Here is a 14,130-nt window from a genome sequence, read left to right on the forward strand (position 1 = left end):
CTGTTAAAAAGTGGCCTGCCCCCACCAGCACTTTTCCCTGCCCCCTGCCTCAAAAAAAGCAAGCAGGCAGAACCTTTCATTCTGTTCTGTTCCACTGCTAGTTCCAGCAGGCATCCAAACTGCTGATTGAATTTGGGTCCCGTGCATCAGAATTAGGGCTTTAGCTCTCTATGCTAGTGAGCTGACTTTTTTGAAATATTTCATGTACTAATGAAATGCCATACAAACATCTTACAAAATCTTTTTATTCTGATAGGCATGTACACGGCTTAGAAGTTTCTTTATCTAGCCTGTTTTTCCAAAATCCTTGATTAATAAGGCCTTTTGCCTTAAAACAGAAGGGTGACCAGATTGCTGTTTCTGGGGAAGACTTATCTGTTATCCCTGCCTTTGACAGTGGGAGTTAAGTTGGTAGCACTGTGGGTGCAGAAGTTTTATGTTACTTGAAGTGCAGATGGGCTGTATGTGAGAAGTAGACTATCTGTGACAGGGGACTAGTTCGGAAGGTGTGATTCAGCAGGCAGTGCCAGCTGTCACATCACAGGGATAGGCTGTCGGTTTTATTACTGTGCGCCTGCCTTGTAATGATGGCTGGTAAGCAGAGTCACCAGTGTGGAATATAGTTTGTTTCTACTGTTCTGATGCTGATCAGTGTAGTGAGCATTGAGAAGCATGGCTCTCTGGTACATGTTATGTTGTCATCACATGTTGAGCAGTAAAAGAAAACCGCATGTGGAACCTAAGGGGAAAAAACATTGCTCTGAGACAACAGATGATGGCCCTGAACATTTCACCGACAGAGGTACATCCACACGTATTACCAGTACGATAATTGGTGATAAGGTACTAGAATGAGTGGTTGATCTAGGAGCTTGTAGGACTGAACTGTTGCCAGAGGTTAATATCTTAGGGAGTGGAGGAGTTTTCTTCTTTTAGAGATATGCACAAAAGAGTGTGAAAGACTAACTGGTTGTAGTGCTTCTTTGCTAACAAGGCCAAATATATCTTTAGTCAGAGTGTTGCAGGAAGAGCGTTCAGTACCAAAGTGGAAAAGGGATCCAAATCTCTTGAGGTGCAAAAAAGCAAAACGTATCCATTCTCTTTGCAAGCCGTCTGCACTTTTGGTTTCTGAGAGGAAATTATCTGTACTGTGGAAGGGAAGGAAGGGTTGTTATTCACTTCTGGAAGTACAAAATACATGTGGTCAGCTGAAGGAAATGACTTCCCAGGTAGAGTTTGCCTGATAACTGACACTGGAAGGGTCTGTGGAATGGAAGTAGACACTTCGGCATGCAAAAGCAGAGGAATCCATACTTGTCTAGGCTGTTAAGGACTTGTGAGAATGATCTTTGACTTGTATTTGCATTTCTTTGTGAACTTCACCATAAGAAAAAAAATTGAGAAAAGTATTAAAGAAGTCTTGACCAGAGCATCCCTGGGGTATTCCCATGGTGAATGCATTAGAGAAATGGAGCTTCTGCGTTTGGCATTAGTTATAGATGCAAAAAGGCTCCAGCAAAGCTTGCCCCATCACGATATGACTACTGAAGAGTTGTGAGGCAGCTCTTTTGGCATCAGCTGATAACAGCTGAGCCTCTCTGCAAGTGAAACTCTCAGACTCTCATGGTTTAGTGAAACAAGGAGTATGAAGGAATGGGTACTCCCACTTGTTGATATTACTATACCACACTAATTTTACACCATATGTAACTCTATTAATGCATACTCTTCTGCAAATTGTATAATATTGTAACAGTGCTCTACATAACATTTTTATTTTTTACATTGTTAGTTCTGTTATTTTTATTCTGCCTGTATTTACTTTCATGTACTTTGTCCACTTTTCTGAGCTTTTCTCCTTGAAAATCCACTATTTGGCCCAGTCATACTATCCAGGTTCAAAAACTGAAGTAAATGAAATGCTGTCAAGAATGGATTTCTGTCACTTCCAGAGGTGGGAATTTCTGAGAGGCATAGGCTTGCATACAAATATTTCAAGTACGGGCATTAAAAGCCCTTCTAGCTTGCCAATATACCATAACACTTGTTCCTATAATAAGTGTCCTGGCTGTTATTAAAATATCTAAACTTGCACTTACTTTAATGTAATTTGGTAGTCTGTTCCATGCATCAGTTACTCTGTCACAGAACCAGTTAGTACACTTCTCATTCCTATAGAATCTTCTACATAGTTTGTCTGATGATTCTCTAGTACTTTTTGATAACCCCAAACATTCCCAGAGGTAGTTGTCTCTAAATGCCCTATATACTTGAATAAGACCTCCTCTTAGATATCAATGAGACACTGTACAAGTTCAGATATTTTAGTCTTTCATAACTTAAATGTTCACATCCATGGATGCCCTGTCATGTTTCTGCTGTACTCTTTCCAGTTTACTCATGCTTGTTTTCTTACAGGGTTATAATATTGTTATTCTGTACTCAAGTTTGGGTCTAATGTAACTAACAAACAATGACTTCATCATTTTTGATTTCCTAGACTTTATAAATCTTTTTATACAACGTATAGTTCTATAACTATCATTAACCAATTGGTTGATATGATTAGAAAAACCCATATACTGAGGTCCTTAAATGAGTCTACAGTTTCAATCGCTGTGTGCTGTATTAAATATTCACCTTTCAGTTTATGTCCCCCAAATCTCATATGCTTAGTTTTTGACGTATTTATCAGCATATTATTCTCCTGTGCCCAAATGGTCAATTTAGTTAAGTTACTTTGCAGACATGCCTTATCTGTAACACATGTAATCAGTTTACCCAATTTCAGGTCCTCTACATATAGACAGTAGAACACCTCGGTGAAAAAGTTAGGTCTGAAAAATACAATCTAAATAAGTAAGGGCCTAGGACAGAGCCCTGTGGGACACCCTGACTGTAACCAAGGATTTCACCTGTCCAGTTGCTGTACGATACTTGCCATGTCCTATTTGTAAGCCATGCATCCATCTTATCAAGAGTACATCAATATCTAGTTGCACTAATTTATTGAGCAATGTTTTGTGTATGACCCTGTCAAATGCTGAAGTTAAATATATATAAATTACATCACAGCACAATTTTTCATTCATAGCTGTTATTGTATTGTTATAGAACATCAAGTTACAGGCAGTAATAGATGTGTTTTCAACATATGCATGCTGATATACGGTTTATCAAGTTACAGGCAGTAATAGATGTTTTTTCAACATATGTATGCTGATATATGGTTTTATGTCCCAGCCTATCTGGTTCTGACAATAACTTATCCAATATTACCATCTCCATTATTTTTCCACAATATGAAAGTAGACAAGGGTCTGTATGACTTTGGGTTTGTCCTACTCCCCTTTCCCTTGAAGACAGGTTTAATAAACACATGTCTCCAATCTTGTGGAATCTCCCCGTATTTATATGATCTAGTGAATAATGTTAGACTTGTCCATGCAGGGGTCCAATCTCCTTGGCAACTTTGCAAATCATAATGCCCCACCCAAGGGCAGATGCATCTATGGTGATTTCTGCCAAGAGAGTGGGTACCCAGAATGGATCTGCTGTCTTTAAATTTGAACAGATCATTACTGTTCAAGATGTTTTTTGCAGGGTATGGAATTTTGTAGTAGATGGGACATGGAATCTTGACAGTTGAGAACAGTGGACTGTTAGCATCCAGTGAACACAGTTATGTAATAATTTGCTTAACATGCCATAGGAATGAGAGTTGGCTTGAGACCCTTTATTTTGAGACAAAGATGGCCAAATGTCTGGGATTCCAGAAGCACAGAAACTTTGTTTTGGAGAAACTGAATTCTGTCTGTTGCCGTAATGCATGGGGCTATTAATTAGTTGTGTGAAATCATATAAGTTCATGTTGGATGTAGTGGAGTTAGAGGGTATCTCCAACTAATTGATATTGACATCACCTAGCAGTAGTTTTTCTTGGGGAATTGCTACGGCTGTCTAATGTAGGATATGTTCCAGTGTAGCTGCCTTGTTGCTAGGAAGGATGTAAAGGGCATTAATACATATTTGTTAATATTTGTTTATTGTCAGGAAAATAATTAGAGGCTCTGTTGAATTGGATTTGGTATTAGTTTGTTGTAGGGGGAAATGTGGTAGTTTTTGGGGAAATATTAAAGCAATACCACCACCCTTTTTCTTTATGTTGTCATTGTGGATGATAGCATAGCCAGGGGTGAGTCATTTTGGAGTCATTTATGCTGGGTTTAAGCCAAGTTTCAGTTATACCAAGAATATCAGGCTTGTGTTTGGTAATTCAGGCATGTAGTTCAGTACTTTTACTTCTTCTACTTCTAATATTTATGTAACAAAAGTTAGATTACCAGGGTGGGGGGGGGTTGACCATTGTGGGATTAGAATAGTGTCTGGAAGGGAATTGGTCTTGATATTGGTTGTTGTAGGTGGTGGCGGGATTAGGATGAATGTCTACTCCTAGGAGGATTTTATTTTATTGGGATATTATTCGTTCTTGTTTTTTTTGGAGAGTGTTTTCCACTTAATCCATTTGAATTCAAATCAAAATAAAATGTAATCAGTCTGTATTTGAGGTAAAGGTGAGGGGCATCATTAAATAAGTTTTGTGTAATGCGTGTTGAGTTTAGGTAGGAAGTGTATGGATAGGTGGTTGGGATGGAGTTGGAGAGATGTTGAGAGTTGTCCTTGAGTCATGGGAGAATGAGAGATGGCTCCGTAGGAAAAGAATAGAGGATAAGCTGGGAGGCAACATGATTAAGCAAAGGGAGCTATATTTTATTGATAGCAGATATTGGAGACGTAGGTATCAAAAGTGAAGTAAGAAGTCTCAGGGTAGGATATTTATTTGTGGTGGAGTCAGGTAGGAAGGAAGTATCTTCTATGAAGGAAAGAGTTAGTTATGTTTCTGAAATGTAAGAAATAGAAGGTTTTGAAAGGATATAGTATGATGATGTAGTTAAGATAGGAAGTAGTGAGTGTTTATTTGGGGAAGTAGAAGCTGAAATGTGAAATAATAGGTACTGTTGGAGAGGGGGTTGAGTATGAATAGATATGTTGCAAAGCAGTATGGAAAGGAGAAGAGTTGTTGGAAATGATGCTAAATGCTAGATGAAAGCTGAAAAATAGAAACTCGAGTGTTTATTTGATAGTAGAAAAGCTGTTGGGGTAGGTCTATGGAATAGGTATCACAGGTGAAATGTGGATGTGGAAAATATAATAATAATGGTATAGCAAGAGGCGGTAGGGTAGCAAAGCCGAGTATAGTTGGATTTCCACCATCAGGTCAGTTATTACAAAGTGCAATCAGTTTGTAACCAATACAAAACAATTAACAAGGAAACTCAAGGTAGAACAGGTTTGCTTTCATTTACTGAATGCAGAAACCAGGAAGCTAGTGAGACTAAGTAACTGGCAATATGCAGTGTGATCTATATGCCAAGAGAAAGGACTGTGGCCAACTTAATAAGTGGACCTTAGAGTAGAAGCACTACTCCTTTGAGAGGAATGTCACAACCACTTACAGCTCAGGGCAGGCAGGTATTTCACTAGTTAAAGTAATGCCCAGCAAGGCTCTTTGTGTTTAACCTGCTTACGTTGTTCAAAGACAGTGAAACCTCAGTGAAAATGTTTGAGGGTTGGGCCTTGTGGCAGACCTCTTGCAGTATCTGGGTCAGGGAAGGATGTAGTGACCACAGACTCAGAAGGGAAAGGAGAAAAACTCTGCTCCAGTGTAATATTACATGGAGGGAGTAAAGTTAATATTCATACATGTAGATGGAGGAAGGACCATGTTGAGTCAGCACAAGAGAATATGGGATATTATGAAAGTAGGTTTAGCAGGAGGTATACTAATAAAGAACCACAATAGTAGTGTATTGAGCTGAAGAGAGGAAATGATCAGGACAGCTCTACACAGATAAGCACAGTATAAAACCATAGCTTAGTAAACATTCATTGGATTAACCTTTATGTCAGAAGAGTGTTAACATATACCAAGCCATCAGTAACTGAAATTGCATATATACTTGTTAAAGGGCACAGGCTTAATATAAATAAAGCTTATCTGACTTGAATGAAATGGATACCAGTGCAACACACTACCAAGGTCTTTTCATTGTCCTGCACAGTCTTAGAACAAACAAAAGGATGATGGTGACTGAGTGGAAATGGAGATCACAAGGAACAAAACAACATAAACATATAAAAAAAAGTCACCTTTCATCTGTCTGAAGTAGTAATTGTATTTTTCAAATCTGTTTAATAGCCATTTCGTAACTGCTAGGGAAAACAGCTTGTAGTGTTTTTTTTTATTTTGAGAAATAAGAGTCAGAATCGGCTGCAATCCAGATGTTCTTCGTGTTTCACTGTTGCAGCCATCACCTGTGGGTTATCCCTGCTGTGGTAGCCCTCAGCTGGCCCAAATACCAGAGTCACTGTTTTTCTGCGTCGGCTACTGTTGCCTGTAGTCTGACATCAGGTCGTCAGTGCTATAAAGCAAGGCAGCCGACGCCATTACATCAGTCTTTCTTGCCGTGGAGCCCACAGCAGAAGCAGTTTGCAAGTGTGCCGGTCGGTCACTACCGGAGTTTGAATTACAGCTGAAAATGTCTAAAGCTAAGTACCCCGTTGAGGGTTCCCTTTTTCTTGCACTAACCGATGTCCGAAAAAGTTACCAGTTGTCTCACCTGTGGTAAGCAGATCCCACACCGAGCTTTCCATTCATACTGCATCACTTGTTTAGGCCCAGACCACGACGTCCCCCGTTGATGGTTCTGTGCCCTCTTTAACAGGAGAACCATTCACCGTAGAGCTCTTATTGTAGACAGGTGTTTTCGTCTTCTGTCTTCGCATTCCGAAATGGCGTCTGTCAGCCAACAATCCATGGACTTTCTGAAAAAACGCAGAGATAAAGATAGAGACAGACCATGCAAGGCTAAGCCTTCCGACGACTCTACCGCTAAGCAGGTTGTCAGTTTTCCGGAATTCAGTGAGGTGCTTTCACAGCCCCTGATGCCCGATTTGATATCTACGCAGGCCTCTAAGGAGACCCTTTTGGTGTCCAGAATGCCACAGAAAAATCTTCTTCGTCTTCTGAGCCTTTGGCTGTCTCTGCCTCGGTTGGGTCCAGAGCAGCGACACAGGCACTGGCTTCTGAGGAGGCCTCTCGCACTACCGAATCTAGACAAAAAATGTCTTCTCATCTGACTGCCGTTTCTCTCAGACCGATGACCACTCTTAGGCCTAGAAGCCAGGCCACTCCTAGAAAATCGGCCTCTAGCCACCATCTTGCTCCTGCTCCACCACCCCAAGCACAAATGCTTAAAATGGCGGAGGATCTCATTTCCCTTATTAGAGGTAGTCAGGCCACAACGTTTAAAAGGAAAAGACACCCTTCTCCTAAAATTATGACAGAACAAGATTCTGAGGAATCTGATTATTCAGATTTTGAAGAGGAACAACAACGTCTGACTTCTTATAAGGGTTCAGATGCGTGGAATCCATTACTTCTGCCACCCCACCAGAAGAACTTTCCTTTGGGGAAACCCTCCACACCCTCAGGGAACATTTCAAGTGGGAATCTCAGGATTTCCCCCAGTCTAAGAAAAGACTTAGAGAGTTTCTGGACCTGCCCCAGCACAGAACCCTGGCCATCCTCCCTATTTTAGAAGTCTTGGGTGATGTTTTCCATGAATCCAACTTAGCCCCTAATGCCTTCCCACCTGCTCCCAGTAAACCTGACTGGTATTGCAGAGTACCGGATTCTCACAAATACCTGTACAGAAATCCTGCTGCAGACCCAGAGGTCATTACACAGAGACCTAAAGGAGCTAAGACTAGTTCTGCCAGGAATTCTATTCCTTCTGACAAGGATTCCAGGGCTCTGGACAGATTGGGTAAAAAAGTATACACTTCTGCAACCTTAGCTATCAGAACACTCAGTTGTCAGTTCAATATGTTAAAATATCAACAAACCACTTTGGAACTATTGAAACAAAAGATTTCAACCTTTCCTGACTGTGCCAATTCGAAAGAGTTAGCAGATTTACTGCACTCTACTTGTCAAGTGGCCAAACACTCATTACACTGTGGATATGACACCCTAGAAGCCTCAAGCAGGGCAGCAGTGTCAAGATCTGTCATTAGGAGACATGCATGGTTGAAGGAACAACCTCTCCCTGATCATGTCAAGTCTAAATTAATTGATGCATCCCTAGATAAGGACCACTTGTTTGGAGTAAAAGCAGAAGAGGTGCTTAAAAATATGGAAGTCAAAGCAAACTCTATGCAAACAGTAAAATATTTCTTTCAGGTTCAACCTCTCAGATTCAGCAGGAACTTTCCCTCTAAGCACTGGTCCTTCCCTGCACCTAGCAGACAGGGCCAAGGTAAGCCCCGCAGGGACAGACCACCCAGGCCCCTATCCCAGGGGCAGCAGAGAACCAAACAGTGGACCACTTCCGCCCCAAAGGCAGGGAGTTCTAAGCCACCCTTTTATGGCAAAAACTCTTAATGACTCCCTCTCCTCCCTCTGTCCACCTTTCTCTCACCAGAAGCTGTGAGGAAGGCTCTCCCTCTACAAAGAAAATTGGCTTTCTGTAACAAAGGACCAATGGATCTTAAAGATAATTTTTCAGGGATACAGATTCTCTTTCAACAAACTCCCAATTCCAAGAAGGTACCCAGACTTACCTCCAAATCAGTGGACAGAGGCATTGAAACAGGTCCAAATTCTCACATCCCAGGGGGCAGTAGAACCTGTCCCCTCAGATCAAACAGGCAAAGGCTTTTATTCCAGGCAATTCCTTATTCTTAGAAAAGAGGGCACTTGGCACCCCATCCTGGATCTGTCCATTCTGAACACTTCCCTGGTGGTCCCCAAATTCGAAATGCTAACTTTGAAGCAGCTGCTGCATATGCTGGCAAAAATGCCTGTCTAGTGAACCTAGACCTAAAAGATGCCTACCTCCACATCCCCATAAGGGAATACTACAGGAAATTCCTGTGCTTCAGAGCAGGCTCACAACACTTTCAGTTCTCTGTGCTACCCTATGGCTTGTCTACTGCATCCAGAGTATCCACCAAATGCTTAGCCCCGGTCATAGCATTTGGCAGACAGAGAAATATACAGATTTACCCTTATCTAGATGACTGCCTCATTCAGGCAGAGTGCAAAGAAAAGCTGCTCCAGGACCTTCTCTTTGTCAAAACCCTCCTAACTTTCCTAGGGTTCACCATCAATGAGAAGAAGTCAAAGCAAACACCCTCCATAAAGATCATATTCTTGGGAGCACTACTGGACACAGCATCCCAAATGGCCTTCCTATCCCCAGAGAAGCAGAGCTTCTTGCCTCTCTACTTTACCCAGCTGGCTTCCAGAAGTCACCTCACTGTGAGGAAGTTCCTGCAAGCCTTGGGATACATGGCATCTTGCATCCTTCTAATTCCTCTGGCCAGGCTTCACATGAGGAAACTTCAGTGGTATCTAAAGAACAGTCCAAATGAAAAGAAAGTATGGTACTCCACGACAATCGAAGCTGACCCACAGTATAAAATTCAAAAATCCTTTATTAGAACACAAGTAAGCGCTTTCACGTTTGCATCAACGCTTCATCAGACTTTCAAAATATCTCAAACAAAACTCCATATAAATACTATCACTTGTTCAAAACAACCAATAAAATCCTAATTGAATAAAATCCTAATTGAATAAACATTTCAACGCTCTTAAAGTTCCCTCACTTGTGTACACACACATCACTGATTTACTTAGCAGTTTCTTTGAAACCCTTTCTTAAAGATCGCCCCGTCAAGCAATGATATGAAGTTATATATTGTATTACAAGTTGGTTATAGTTAACTGTTTTTACAAGAAAATAAATGTCGTAGATGTCTGCTTATATTTAATATTTATCATATCTATGTTTTATGCTGTGCTCTAGAATTATATCCAATTCTCTGCTGCTAAGTAAATCAGTGATGTGTGTACACAAGTGAGGGCACTTTAAGAGCATTGTAATTATATTTATTCAATTCGGATTTTATTCAATTAGGATTTTATTGGTTGTTTTGAACAAGTGATAGTATTTATATGGAGTTTTGTTTGAGATATTTTGAAAGTCTGATGAAGCGTTAATGCAAACGTGAAAGCGCCTACATGTGTTCTAATAAAGGATTTTTGAATTTTATACTGTGGGTCAGCTTCGATCCGCGGTGGTGGTGCTGCGGTAGCGTTGTTGCCTCACAGTAAGACGTCCGGTTCAATTCTCAGCTAGAGCGTCTTCTGCATGAGACATGCGTGAATGGGCATACCTTCGTTGAAGGTTGTGCGTCAGGGCTGGCAACTCGGCACGTAAAAATCAAATGCTAATCATTAGCGGACCGCAGTTCCGCTGTGGCGACCCCTAACCGGGAAAAAAGCTGAAAGAAGAAGAAGATACTGTGGGTCAGCTTCGATTGTCATGGAGTACCATACTTTCTTTTCATTTGGACTATTTTTGACGTTGTGAGGTGGTACTTTACCCATTTGGTGGTTCTCTTTTTATCCGGTATCTAAAGAACCTTTGCTGTCAGCACTCTCAGTCCCTAGAGACCTCTCTTCCTCTGATCCCCAGTATAAGGGCCGAGTTTCTGTGGTGGGCAGGGGCCTGTACCAAGACCAAGGATCTTTCCTTCATCATCCGCCCTACTGGGCAGACCATCACCACCACCGTCTCAATCAGAAGGAAATGATGGCAGTACAAAAGGCTCTGACATTCTTCAAACCTCATCTCAGGCCAGGGGTTCTCCTTATCAAAACAGACAATACCAACAGGGAGGGACCCAGTCTTACTCTCTGTGCAGGCTAGCCATGAACCTCTGGCTGACAGCCTCCTCCATGGGATTACAACTGATTGCCCAATACCTACCAGGGATCATCAACCCCCTGGCAGACCACCTAAGCAGAAACTTACTGGACACTCATGAATGGCAGCTCCACAGAAAAATCTTTTTGCAAGTCATTCAGGAGTGGAGAACTCCGGAGGTAGATCTCTTTGCTTCGCACCTCAACCACCAGCTGAAAAAATTCTGTACCAGGGAGTATCACCACCTAGCATGAAAGGTGGATGCCTTGACCTTCTCCTGGAACTCCCTCTTTGTGTACGCATTCCCTCCTCTGCCTCTTATTCCCAAGGTACTGATCAAGATAAGAGAGGAGAGACTAAATGCCATCCTCATTGCTCCAGATTGGCCCAGACAGCATTGGCACCCCTTAATGCGCAGCCTGACATTACAGCCTCCCAGGCAGCTTGCCCTGATCTCAGACCTCTTGACCCTGGTGGGGGGGGGGGGTGCTGCACCCAGACTTGCAGACTCTCCAACTATCAGAATGGCTAATACTTTAAAAGCAAACAAGGGGCCCCTGTTAAGCAAACAGGTCCTTGACATTATCACAGAGGCCAGAAGGCTCAGCACCAGGAAATCTTATGCAGGGAAATGGAAAAGATTCTGCTCCTGGAGCCAGTCCAGAGGGGGCAGTACCTCACAACCTTCCATCCCTCTTATCCTGGACTACCTAGCCAAGTTGCTTAATAATGACCTCTCCTTCTCTTCTATTAAAATCCATGCCTCAGCCATTTTAGCTCCTTTCGATACAGACCAGCCTTTCTTCTCACATCCTTTGATTAAACAATTCCTCCGAGGTGCTTCTAATATCAGACCTCCAAGAAGGCCACCCATGCCAGCCTAGGACCTGAATTATGTTTTAGAAAAACTAACCTTACCACCCTTCGAACCTGCTGCTTCAGCAGTACTGAGATACCTCTACTGGAAGACTGCTTTCCTACTAGCTATCACCTCAGCCAGAAGGGTTTCAGAACATTAGACACTCATGGCCATTGAGCCCTTCATCATTTTCCATGGAGACTGGGTCTCCCTGAGGACTAACCCCTCCTTTATGCCCAAGGTGATATCTGATGTGACCCTCAACCAGGCCATACATCTACCCACCTTCTTTCCTAACCCTCAAAACAAGGGGGAAAGAATTCTGCACTCACTAGACGTGTACAGACAGCTCCGATACTACCTGACCGTACTAAACCCTTCAGAAATACAGACCAGCTTCTTGTCAGCTTTGCCCCAGTGGCAGAGGGGAAGCCCATTTCCAAGCAAACCATTTCCAAATGGATATCACACTGTATCCATTTCTGCTACAGACTACATGGGAAATGACCCCCTAAGTCTGTTCGTACCAATTCCACTAGGGCAGCCTCCAATTCCACAGCATTCTGCAGAGGAGTTCCCACCAGGGACATCTTGGAAGCGGCCACCTGGACCTGTGTCCATACCTTTACAAAGTATTACCACCTACCTCTTTTGTCTAAGGCTAGGGCAGGGTTTGCCTCTGCAGTTCTGCAAGGCATGCTTACCGATGCCTAGGTCTCTAATCCTTCCACCCCTCTCCTCAGCTTTGGGAATCCTCCCACAGGTGATGACTGCAACAATGAAACATGAAGAACATAGTAGAGTTGTGTACACGTACCGTAAATGTAGATGTTCAAGTGTATTCACTATTGCAGTCCTGGTTTCCCTTCCTCCTCCTCCTTATATCCTCTTTCCTTAGGGGAACATAAGCTTCTCACGGTGGCTTTTAGCCACCAGGACCACTTTACCATATTTCCTTGTGCTTCTGACAGGTTAGGGCAAGAAAAACTGATGCAATGGCATTGGCTGCCTTGCATTATAGCACTGACGACCTGTCGTCAGATTAAAGGTGACAGTAGTTGACACAGAAAAACATTGACTCTGGTATTCAGGCCGGCTGAGGGCTACCACAGCAGGGATAACCCACAAGGGATGACTGCAACAGTGAATACACACGAACATCTACATTTATAGTAAGTGTACACAACTGTACTTTTTCACTACTCCAGGAAAATAGTGCTTTTTTTTAAATTTTTTTATATTTACCTCTCATGAATTTTGTGGGTGTTAATAGACTAAAGTTAAGGTTTTTTAAGTGATCTTCCTAGATATTAAAATGTTGAACTTCTGTGTTTTGTCACGATAGACTTTGGTGGCTTTTCCAATACTTGAATGTTGGCAGCCTAGTCTTAAAATATTGTCTTTCTTATTTTCTTGGCAAATATTGCCAACAACCATTATCAGGACAGTTATCTGTCTGTTTAACTTTAATAATTTGCTATGTAACTCAGAGTCTTATTTTTGGGTTTTCTGTTCAGTTTTAGTAACTGTAGATTCTTCTATCTCTCTGTTAAATTGCTATATTTAAAATTAAAATTAGAATACAAAGGTGATGTGTTAGATTTCATTGGAGCAGCCTTAGTTTTTACCGTACAGCCTGCCTGAGATTTTAGACTTCATCACTTTTCTGATTTAGCTCCTGGCATGTAGCCTGAATGTCTAAGTAGGCTGTATTGTAATGCAATAAAACCTGTATTGGTTCAGTAAAAAGTATTGCAACAGTCTGTGTTTTTTTTTTTTTTTTTGCTTAATACCAGCATGATATTTCTTCAGTTTTAATTTATGCACACAGATAATGTTGTAGTAATATTAATCTTGATCAGTCATAGTTAATGAAATATAAGTTATGTGTGAGTCATATACCATTGTTTACAGTTTTGAAAAGTGAATTTATGATTGCTTTCTTTAGCAGGTAAAAATATTGAGTGGAAGATCACACCTGTATTGGATATGACTGGATTCTACGTTCATGTTTCTGGATGCATACTAAAATAATGTTAAAACTGTCTGCAAATTTGTCATCAGTAAATATCACACGGTATGTTGCTGCTTTAAATTCATACATGAGTAAGTACTTCAATACTGTTACGCTTGCTAGATTATAAATTTGTAAACTGTCGAATATGTAATGCAGCAGTTTTTTCTTAAATGTTCAGGCTTTGCACTATACAGTACTTGTGTATTTATCATACTGAAGTATGTCCTCACTTTTCTTTAAGTTGCATACAAAAAAACAGAAGGTTTTTCTTTTACTGATAAATTTAAAGGGTTCATTTTGAACCTGGAAGGATCACATAGGTGATCCTCGTAATGCAGTGCTAAAAGTGCAAAAGGGAAATGTATACTGTCCGTCTTTGTTGAGGCTGTACAATATTCTCCTTACTCTGAGATTAC

The 14,130-nt window shown here is 41.4% G+C and overlaps 1 protein-coding gene across 3 annotated transcripts in view; it reads left to right on the plus strand.

The window, feature by feature from the left end:
* LOC122791582 (sodium-dependent neutral amino acid transporter B(0)AT2-like) overlaps positions 1 to 14,130 on the plus strand; it is a 734,235-nt gene that overhangs the window by 200,566 nt on the left and 519,539 nt on the right. For 2 of the 3 annotated variants that reach the window (XM_044059347.1, XM_044059349.1), the window contains exon 3: positions 13,646 to 13,774. The gene's annotated coding sequence lies outside the window, so the exon portion shown is untranslated. The remainder of the gene's footprint in view (positions 1 to 13,645; positions 13,775 to 14,130) is intronic. The other variant, XM_044059350.1, reaches the window with a different exon arrangement.

The sequence above is a fragment of the Protopterus annectens genome, chromosome 17.part0 (assembly GCF_019279795.1).
Source record: "Protopterus annectens isolate FY-2018-M chromosome 17.part0, PAN1.0, whole genome shotgun sequence".
In the NCBI taxonomy this organism is placed as follows: Eukaryota; Metazoa; Chordata; order Ceratodontiformes; family Protopteridae; genus Protopterus; species Protopterus annectens.